Consider the following 12,156-nt stretch of genomic DNA (forward strand, 5'->3'; position numbering starts at 1 on the left):
ATCAAAGTTGTGATCCCATCATGCACTTGGGCATGAATAATTAATAAGGTAAACTTTTTTTAGATGCATTTACACTTTTATGGTTGCTTTTGTTGTTAGGTTTAGTAACTTACTGTTTTGTGACATCTGGAGTTGATTTTCTACTCAAAATGACCCATTCATACTCAAACACATGGTGTACCAAGTATTGAGGTCTCTTGGGTAATAATTATATAAAGTGGACATATTATCTTAATAACAAGCTGTCTACTTGCTTACTTACATGTTTGTGAGTGAATCACATGCTTTAATAGCATGGTTGTTTTCCAGTACTACATCGATTGAGTACATTTTAAAAGCCATGACTGAGTGAAATGTACTTAAGTATTGCAGATTTAACTTAAAATAATTAAGCAAAAATTACTCATCACAAGTAATTAAATTTACTTATTTCCTTTGCTAATTTTACCTAACTTAGTTAAGTAGATTTTGCTTAATTAAATATTTGCATTTTACTTAAAATTTATGTGTGCAAAAACTTAAAATTAAGTAAATCTTACATATAAGTGAAGCTTGTTTCTTAAAAAACACAATTTTACTCAGCTTTTGCACTCAGATATTTCATTTTACTTCAGTTAGGCCTAAGTAAAATCGACTATATAAAAATGTGAATAAGTGCTCAAAAAGAGTTTACACAAAATCTTAATTTAAGACATTTTAACTGATTCAAACTGACTCCGTGAATCACTTTTGAATGATTCTTTTAAATTAATAGATTCAAATGACCACATAATAGCCTACTTCTTTACCAAAAGTATAAATACTTTGATTTACATGTATAAATACATGCATAAGCACCTAGCATTCATGTTACCATCCAGCAAAGGTCATATAAGTAGATTTCATTGGGTTGAAGAGCTAGCTACTTCAAATATCAGCAACCTAATATTGCAGAGCAAATTAAGGCATATGATGCAAATCAATTGAAATGCTATTAAACTCACTAGTCATGACCATTTTTATGCACACATTCATCTATTGAGATGAAAATAATTATTTGTAATTTGCTCGACGTCAGTTGTTGCATGGGCTGGAGTTATTCAGGGTGTTTAACATGAAAGGTGATTCAGGAACCTTGATTAGCTGATTCAGCGATGCAGTAAATTATTTTCATCCAAACCACCATCTCAAAGACCTCCCCTTCAGGGATCACAGCAGGTTTTGAGTCTTTCTGAGGGAAGGGTCACAGCCGTGAGGAATGGGAAGTCAGAGAGATGGGTTGTGCAGCTGGCCCATGAGGCTCTGTATCTGGGTCACAGTGTGCAGAAGCTCCTCCAGCCCTGGAGATGCTCCTCTCTGCGCTGTGACAGTCATGGGATGGAAGCCAGAGCATCCAAGATGAGCAGCAGGGGAGGCCTGATTTCTAACAGTGTCTCCATCTGGAGCTGTGTGAAGGCAATCAGACACACACACTTTAATGTGAGGTGTGTGTAGTTCTTTTGTCTTTTAAAAACAAAACTTTAAAATAATATATATTTTTTTCTGTGCTACAATTTGTCTAGTAACTCAACAGATGCAGTTCTGATCGACTGCATTTGTGGCTCAACATGTTATGCTTTCTTATCTTTGTCTGGTGCAGATATACAAATGCTTTCGGATCCACCTGTGTAGATCTTTATCCTTTAAAATATAAGCAGTATGTTTTAAAATGTGTGTTATTTTAAAATGATTGACATACTACGTTTTTTTGTTAATATTTTGAATTAGATTTTATTTTTACATTTTTGTTTTTATTTTAATTTGAAAGTTTTAGTAATTTATTAAGCTTTCAGTTTATTTAGGTTCAGTTATTTTACTACTTCAGTTTAAACTAAACGAAAATGAGAAATATTGCCTTGGAAATATTGATATACTAATAGTTTTGTTAATATTTTGTATACGATTACATTTTTATATTGTTTCTTTTACTTTTAATTTTAGCTAAAGTGATGAACTAAAATTAATTATTTTGTGTGTTTTTGTCATTTTATGAGTTTTCTTTAATATGTCTATATCATTTTTTATTATTATTTTAGCAATTATAGAAAATATAGAAATTATAGAAATATTGCCTTGGAAGCTAGTTGAATTAAAATAAATTTAAGTTCTATTCTGTTCTATTCTATATTATTTCAGTTCATGTTTGTATTATTTCAAGTAACAAAAATGCTTTTTTTATGATTTAGTTTTAGTAAATAATAGTAACTAAAACAATAATCATGGTCAAATAGTAATTGGTCAATTTTTACTGCAAAACAGTAAAACATTATACAGGGAATATCAGATTGAACTGTTTAAAAAAAATTTTTTTATTAAATGTATTATTAAATCATTGTTTTTATTATTATTATTTTGGGGTGCAATGGTGGACATGTTTTTGTGAGATTCACTTATATTAATGCATAATATGACCAATAATAATTTCATAAGTAAATGAACATAGAGCTGGAATGAACACAAAATACTGCATTAGCCCAAAGAAATAAACAGCAATCAATATGTAGGCTTATATGTAGCCTATTAAAAATACCTCTACTAGTGAAGCTGCGATGAAGTCATCGTGGAGTGCTGATAAAACACTGAACCACCCTGAACAGTGATTCTCAGACAAACTGAACAACACATTTCACCCACTCACCATCTAACACTGCATCTGCAGACAGAGAGAGAGAGAGAGAGAGAGAGAGAGATTGTCCTCCTCATCCATCTGTCTCTCACTCCCACATCACATAGATTCTACAAATTAACATTGCATTGTAGATCATGTGCTACTTTTACAGTCTGAGTTGCATAAAATTTTCTTTGTTGTTGTTCAGTGAAATGTTGATTTGCACTGACCATTTTAGACACTTTTGCACTGAATAAATCTGGTTATGTGTAGCTAAATAATCAACTTATTTAACATTTTTTTTATTTTGCCACTATTTTTAAGTTACATTAATAGAGACAAAAGACTGGTAGTCACGAAAATGTGTCCACTTGCTTATTATATTATATTATATTATATTATAGTTAGTGCTGTCAAATGATTAATCGCATCCAAAAGTTTTGGTTACATAATATATGTATGTGTGCTGTGTATTTATATATTATGCATATATAAATACACACACACACATGTATATATTTCAAAAAAATATGTTATGTTTATGTATTAAATATATTTATTTATAATATACATTCTATAAATATAAATATAGACATGGAAATACATGTAAATGTTTTCAAAATATATACTGTATGTGTGTACTTATATATAGATAATAAATATACACATCGCAATTAATCGTTTGACAGTAATTATATTATATTATAGCATAATGTTTGGCTTATAAGATACAGTATTTGTTCACAATGTATAGATAATAAAGCCAAAAATATCTTCCAAAAAGCGAATTCAACTTCAAATTCAACTTAGTATTATATATACTACTTTAGTATTTGTTTACTAGCTATGATAGTATATAAATAAATCATTCATTTTTAATTGTCATTTTCGTTTTCGTTTTAATAATTTCCTTTTTTTGTCATTTTTATTATTAATATTTATTCATTCATTTGTTTCAGGTTTATTTGAATTACTGAAAATGATTGTTAATAGTTTAAGCTTTAAAACTAGTTAACAATAGCGACACTGAACAACGATGATGCATTTAACTTTTAAAAATGGAAAGCTTTCCAAAACAAACGCATTATTAGCATGCCTCATTGGCATGCCTTTCTTGATACCGAAGCATTCAGAAATAAACAAAAGCTTGGGGCTGGTATCGCTGCTAACATTTAAGAAAGGTCACCATTATGCTGAAAGGGCAGTTAAACATATAACGTAGATTCAGGAGCAGTCGTGAAAGCATAAAACAGAAAGAATCAACTAGAAGGCATTCAGAAATGCGTATTACCTTTTTTATAACCGTTTCAAGGAAAATGCGACCGCTCATTACATATTCCAGCCCAATGGCGTGTGTATGTAATGAGAGACATGACTCAACAAGCCAAATGGGATCAATCAACTGATTCAGGACCCCTGCGTCCGGATGCACTTCAAACACTTAACAATGTTTCTGCGATGACGAACCTGGCCTTGGTTGAGCAGTTAAATGCATTTGGTGTGTATATTGGTGAGTCATCTTTGGTCTGGGAGACATTAAGCTGATTTCATGTTCCAAAACATTCGGAGTGAAAACTAATCAAGCCCATCTTCTCTTCCTGTTTTGCTTTTGGGCCCTTAAAGGTCATTGGGAGCCACAAAGCTGTCCATCATCAGCAGATCTGTCAGTCTTATGATGCTTATTGTTCCAGATAAATCAGAGGTTGCTTGCAATCCACCTTTAAATGAAGAAAGTCTCCAATACACTTCCTTGGCAATGTTAACGCTAAATTGTCTCAAGACTGCTGGTGTGCACATATGCTACAATCCTACCTAATCCTGCTTTACAACTGTGCCTTTCTGCAGGAAACTAAGCCATCAACCGCTTCGGAGGAGCTCTGGGAAAACTAACCTTATCCACTGATCCCGTATGTTCCCATAAGAGTGTGCATATTTCTACGAAATATGCAGGTGAATAAGTCTTAAATGTCAGAGTCTCTTGGCTTTTTAATCTAGTAGTCATATGACCTCTATAGGTCTGTTGATCATGTGAGTTTTGTGGCTATATTTGCCTGTTTTTACAACTGATGAAGGTGTTTGGATAGACACCGAAACGTCTTGTTAAGCTTTTTATAGTCCAGTGATTTTAATAAAAAGTACATGTTTTGGAAAGTTTTAAACACCTGGATGGTTTAGTGATGAATCTACACAGACAGATTGGCTTTTTATCAACATTCTTGAAATGAACTCGTTTACATTAATTAAAGCACTGGCCATTATTAACTAACAATGAACAACTTTTCCCCCCTGCAGCATTTCTAGGTTAATGGAAACTTATAAATATGCTATTGTTTATTGTTGAATGCTAAAAATGGTTTAGCATACTATGTTCAAAAGTTTGGGGTCAGTAAGATTTTCTGAAAGTAAAAAAAAAGTCTCCTTTCCTTACTAAACCTGCATTTATTTCACACAGTAATCAGTAAAAACATTAGTATTGTGAAATATTTAAAATATTTATAAATATTTAAAACTCTCTCTCTCTCTCTTCCTTTGGCTTTCTCCCATTTAAAATAACTGTTTTCTTTGAATATATTATAAAAATGTAATTTATTCCTAATGCAAAGCTGAATTTTCAGCATCATTACTCCAGTCTTCAGTGTCACATGACCCTTCAGAAATCATTCTAATATGCTGAGAAGTAATTTTCTTTAAAACTCAAATTAGGCTGTTGATTCCTTAAATGGATAGTTCATCCAAAAAATAAAATTCTGTCATGATTTACTCACCCTTGTAAAACAGTTTCTGGTCCCTATGGAAAGTCAGTGGCTACCAGCGACTCTGGTTATCATTCGTCACAATATCCTCTTTTGTTGTCAGCAGAAGAAAGGAAATTATACACGTTTAGAACAACTTGAGGGTGAGTAAATGATGACAGGTTGTTTTTTGTGTGAACTTTCTCAAAGTTTCAATGCTGCAATCGTATGTTTCACCACCAGGGGACCCTGTAGCCCGCTACACTGCTGTTGTGAGTGAAGGATGCATCCATGAGCAATCGCAGCCAAATCAAATATGGGCTTAATGCATTCAAATAAAGCTTTTGTAAAGACCAATTCTAAGCATTAAATAAATAATAATAAAAAAAAAATACATTGGCTTTTTTTTTTTTGAACTACCTCAAGACATTTTTCTTTGAAGAAAGAGTAGTTTATGTAAGATAAAGGACGATTCAGTCATATTAAATTATATTTTTGACGCAAATGCGAGATAAAACAAGCCAAGATAGGATGCTGAGGACAACTTCGCTTTCCATAAGGCAACAGTGCCACCTCTGTTCAAGTGGGTATAAATGTCATAGCATAGCCTACATAAGAGACTCATATAAGTGGAAACAATTTAGATTTTTATGGCATCGCGAGCACCAAGTTCATCTATAACGTGTTTCTTATTCTGGCTGTCATGGATTCAGCTCAACAAACTGACTGTGACATATAGGTTTAAGACTTAAACATGCCAGAGCAGCACAGCCACAGTTTGAGCCCCACCTCAGCTTTCAGCACAGATTAAACAGTGCCTGTGGCATATTATCTAAAGTAAACCACCAACTGCTATATATCTCTCTGGATTGGATGAATCACACAAAAACACATCCGGCTCATATTTAGAAAAGACACAGGAAATGGAACAATTTTAATATATAAAATGGAAGTATTTTTTGTGAGATATATATCAACAAATTGAAAACAGCACAATAATGTTTCCATTATAAATATGTTTTGGTTTTTTTATCTAATAGTTAACGATTTTGTCACATTACAACAAAACAAAGAAAGAAGATTTTGTGAGAGTCACTTCTCTACTTGAACTAATAAATAAATAAATAAATAAATAATAAATAAATAACTTTATTAGACAGTAAGGACAGTAAGTAACCGCCCAATGCGAGTCAAATATCACTGTGTATTATTCAAATGATACAAAAGCGTTGGAACATGACAGAACATTTATTCTCAGAGCAAATGAATCATCTTGGCACATATGAAGCATAAATGAATGAACGCTCTCATGTACTGTGGGACTGTACCAGTTCTCGCTCTACAGTTTGCTGACAAGAGCGCATTAGCACTCTTTAGCTCTGTCTCTTTCTCTCTCTCTCAGACAGCGGCCCACTGTTCAAACACTCAGATATCTGGCACAGGCTCAGCCACATACTTCAGCCAAAAACACCTTACAATGTCATCAACTTGTTCCATATCGCATCACATTTTTGAATAAGACTGCAAAAAACAAACAAAACTTTTCCCCAGTAACATTTCAGAGGACTCAGACATCTTTTGAAGTGCACTGCCTGTAACCAGACATATTAGAGAAGTGGATGTACCCGTCAGAAAAAAACTGGCAGGCTTTGACTCACCCGGTCTCCTGTGGCTTTGATGATTGTTAAAGAGGAGCCTTGGGGGAAAAAAAGGCATTTGCCATTGATGCTAGTCAATACTGGGAGGGAGCATCAAGACAAAAAAGTGTTTATATGCCCTACCAATCAAGAGTTATGAAGCACCTACTTAATCATTGCTATTAATATTGTATTTATAAATTAATGTAAGCACTGAGACCAAAAGGGTTTAAAGACCATACAAAACATGCATTTTGATTTTAATTTAATTTAAGCCACTCTTAGAGTCAAATGTGTCCAAACTTTTGACTTGGATAAAATAAAATAAAATAAAATAATGAAGCTATATGCAGTATAAAATAATTAATAATCTTATAACGTGATGTAAAAATGAAAGCAATCCCTCCTTTTACCTTTAAACTATAGCAACATTCAGTCAACTTATTGAAAATACCAGTGTCAATCTCTTATTGAACACGTCAAACATCTTTGGGTTAGAAAACTTTGTGTGGTTAAAGGTAGTAAGGAAATCATACCACCCTAAAATAGAGTAAAACTATTTGTTGTTTCTGAGTTCCGAGTAAGAAAGGAGATCTGACAAAGAAAGCAATAGCAAAATACCTCTTGACACATCATCAACGTGGCTCGGTATGACGCAGTGATGGATTTACACAACAAAAACACAAACCAGTCAGAAGATTGAAACCAGTCCATCTACACTCATAAAAAGTATCTTTGCTGTATTCAGATCTTAAAGGTCAAACCGAATCAAAACTGAATCTGCCTGGAACACAGTCCTCAAGTTACAGAAAAGGATGTTAACAAGAAATTAAAATGGACACCATTTACTTTAATTAATGTTACAGGTGTTGTTGCAAAGTGTTCTGCTTCTAAAATGATTCTTCTGACATAGTAGAGAAGACAATGTTAACCAATAGTTAAACAGCTTAGATATTATTTCAGACTACTGTTAATGGTAATATAGACTTTCTGAAAGCTTTCCAATAGTTTACAGTAATTTAAAGCTTGAACATTTCATTAATATAAAAAACAAAACAAAATTAAAGGTTCATTTGCAGAGACTACTAGAATTGAAACAGAACTGGCTCAACCAATGGCGCAAATTTGGTGCGAAATTGTCCGTTTGTCTAACCAATGAAACTGATAGTTTTGAGCAAAATTTTAATTTTAGTTAATTTTTTTTTTAGTTCCAAATTGACCCTTCGCAATGACCCGTCCCCTTTGTTACTGTTGCTATGTCTAACAAGTCATGGCACTCTCACTCCACACGTCATGTTCCCACACAGTGACAAATACATCACACAGACAAGATAGAGCAGGTTACTTTAGCTATGAAAGTCTCAGCTTTCAAATTTTGTCATTTAGTAAGAAATTAAAAAAAAAAAACAGCATTTTGTGGCTCAATGTGTCGTGACAAATCGCTGTAGCGCCTCAGTTAAAGCGATATGTGAAGCGATCATCTCTTCCTCTTTACTAGTTATAGTGCAAAATAAACTTGAATGAACATAAGAGGGTATCTTTTTTCAACCACGCAAAGACATCAGTACACACCATTTTTCAAGTTCAAGTCCACTGATGACTCCCTGAGATGGGTCCTTATTAAAGATTAAAGTTCCAAAGAGGATTTTCACAGTGATGCCATAGAAGCAACATTTTGAGGAAACCTTTGATGAGAAGTTCTAAAAAGAATCAGTGTAAAGAACATTTTAAGGTAACACTTAGATAGTCCACTTTAGACATTCTACTAACCGTAAGTAACTTTGCAACTACATGTCAACTAGCTGTCATTAGAGTATCAGTAGACTGTCTGCTTAATATGTTCTAACACTTTATTTTGATGGGTCCACAACATACAACATACTGACTATCAGAAACTTTGCAAGTATATGTCAACTTATTCTACTAACCCTAACAGTCTACTCTGAGAGTTCGTGGACATGTAGTTGCAAATGAATGAGAATTAGTTGACATGTAGTTGAAATGTAGTTACAAAGTTGCTTATAGTTTGTATAATATCTAAAGTGGACTATCAAAATAAAGTGTAACCCATTTTAATAATCTGAAGAAGCTTTTCCCATTATAAAGGACCATCTGTGGAGTGGAAAGATTCCAATGTTAAAAGCTCTTCATGGAGCCATAAATGCCAATAAAGAACCTGTAATTTCAAGAGTGAATAGGTCAGGAAATTGCACACTACCGCGTTAATGCTGCTTAACACTAATACAGGTTATGGCAATAATAGCAAGTAACAAAAGATTTGAAAAAAGCATTACCAATGGGATGTGTCGAGTTGCTCTCATGGGTGAACTTGATCTTCGCCCTCCACGTTCTGATGAACATTTGGGTTCCCAACAGGCGGAGACTTATGTAAACATGGCCTGATTCCTAGGAAAAAATACTCACCCTCCTCATGCAGACTCAATATTCATAATCCAAGCCATTACTGCAATGGATAAAAATCAGTTGACGTAAATTGCTTTATGCAACACATTTTGCTTCCATAACCAAATGTTTTTCAGAAATAGGATATTTAACAGGAAAAAAAAATATTGTTGGGGTGAGACCTGAATGAAATGGCAAATAAACCCATCCATTAAATACATTTTAAAACATTATCCATTATACTGATTGGATCATTAACCAATAACCCATGTGTGGTTATGAAGAAGGTTTTAAATGATTTTTGATTAAAGATCATGAAGATATGCTTTTCTTTGGAATAACACGCACCAATGATTTGCTCACAATAAAAGCAGGAACATGAATTTGAAAGTAAATAGGGTCGGGTTCCTGGGAAACTACAAGTTCGCTCACATAAAAAGCTGTGAAAAGCTTTTCATAATAGGAACATTTTCACAAGGAAATATTCGAAATGCAAACCAACGCAACAGAGAAATAATCCTATTTAATTTCAGCACATGATTCACAACATGCAGTTCAGGAGTCCTCTCAGGTAAGTTAGCGGTTAGAAGGTTGCTGTAACGCTACATGAGCACTCTCATCTCCGTCTCTTTGACTTTGAGAATGGTTAATGATGTGGGCCCGAGCTGAAACAAGACCATGAGGGTAAAGTTACTCTCTCCGGCACACTAACAGACAACAAAGCAGGTCAGCAGTTTGAAGCATGCAAATCCAGTCCATCCTGCAAACTTCTGTATGAAACAAAGACACATTTAGACACCGCTTCCTACTACAAAAACACATAAATAGTATTTAGATACTTAAACCTAATAATACAACTATGGTTTGTGTCCACATGCTTTCTACTAAAAACAAAAACCCTTGTATTTGGAGCCAACAAGCTGAATGGAGCCCACAAACCCATAATGAGTATTTGGAGCCCACAAACCCTTCATAGTTTCACCAAAAGAGGCACTTTGAAAACACATACATTTCTCAAGGAACACATAACTTCCTGATAAGCTTGACATCTTTCAGTTTCTGTAGCAATGGGAACCTATAATTATCTAAATCCATCATTCCAGCATGAAATGACTTGTAATTTGGCCTAATGGTTTACAGTGACGGAGGAAGATGAGGGGTCAGCTGCATTCATATAGCCTGATGGCAGGTGAAGATTACCATAACTCATGATAGGTCACGATAAGAACGTAGATTGTAAACGTAAAGTGTTTCTGCAGAGGATCATGCAGAAAACTGCACTACTGTATTCAGTTCGTGTTAACCAGGAATGAGGACATTCTGGTCAGGCAAGGTCTTTCACGTACGTGCCACTGACAGGCGACTGTCCTCAACTACTTTGAAACTGCTGCTTGTCAAACTACACTGTAGAAAATTATTTTCTCGTCACACTTTAGTTTGGGGAACAATTTTCACTATGACTTTTCTCTCAATAAACTCTTAATTTGCTGCTTATTAACAGTTAGCAAGGTACTTAAGTTTAGGTATAAGGCAGGCTCTAAAATATTGTCTTGCAGAATAAGGCATTAATATGTGACCCTGGATTACAAAACCAGTCTGAAGTCGCTGGGGAATATTTGTAGCAATAGCCAAAAATACATTGCATGGGTCAAAGTTATTGTTTTATGCCAAACATCATTAGGATATTAAGTAAAGATCATGTTCCACGAAGATATTTAGTACATTTCCTACTGTAAATATATCAAAAATTGATTTTTGATTAGTAATATGCATTGCTAAGAACTTCATTTGGACAACTTCACAGGTGATTTTCTCAATATTTAGATTTTTTGCACCCTCAGATTCCAGATTTTCAAATAGCCAAATATTGTCATATCCTAACAAAGCTTATTTATTCAGCTCTCATATGATGTATAAATCTCAATTTTAAAAAACTGACCCTTATGACTTGTTTTGTGGTCCAGGGTCACATATGTGCTTAATAATCACTAATAAACAGCCAATAAGCTAGTATAATCATGCTAATAAGCAACTTGTTAATAGTGAGAACTGGTCTCCAACCTAAAGTGTTACAGATTTTTTTAAGTTGTAAATAAAATAGATTATTAGAATACAATGTAAAACAAAATACGAGTTTTAAAATAAATAGCTTTATTATTTTAAAAAATAAGTTTTTCTATCTCAAAATTTCACGTTTAATTCAATGTGTTACTTGCCATTTCTTTGTAGCCTAATTATTTGTGAAATTTACTAACAATTTTTAAGTGAAAACCTTTTTAGTAAAGCAACTCTTTTGAAAAATTAGTTAGTTAAGATATTCAAGTACTAACATAAACAGTAAATGACATTAAATCTATATTTAGGGGACTTTTTCTTTTAGAAAAACACTAGATTTGATCAGTTTTCTACCATAAAAATAATAAGGGTGTCAGGTAGGGTGACAGCATTTAACACATTTTCACTAAATGCAACTAATAAAAACATTTATAAACTACTTAACTAAACATTGATTTTGGAACAAAAAGCACCAGTAAAATTAAGTTTGTAAACACTATTGAAATTATAATTCATTAAAGAAAAATTCCCAACCTAAACAATTTACTGAAAGGAATCAGGCCTCCATGTTATGCTACATTACTTGCATGACTGAAAAGTTAGTAATGTTGCTATTTTTAGTCAGCAACTCCCCAAATATGAATTTCAAAACATTTGACTTATTCCCTCTATAAAACATGCTGTTACTACGCTTACAAAATCT

The sequence above is a fragment of the Barbus barbus genome (assembly GCF_936440315.1).
Source record: "Barbus barbus genome assembly, chromosome: 25".
NCBI lineage: Eukaryota > Metazoa > Chordata > Actinopteri > Cypriniformes > Cyprinidae > Barbus > Barbus barbus.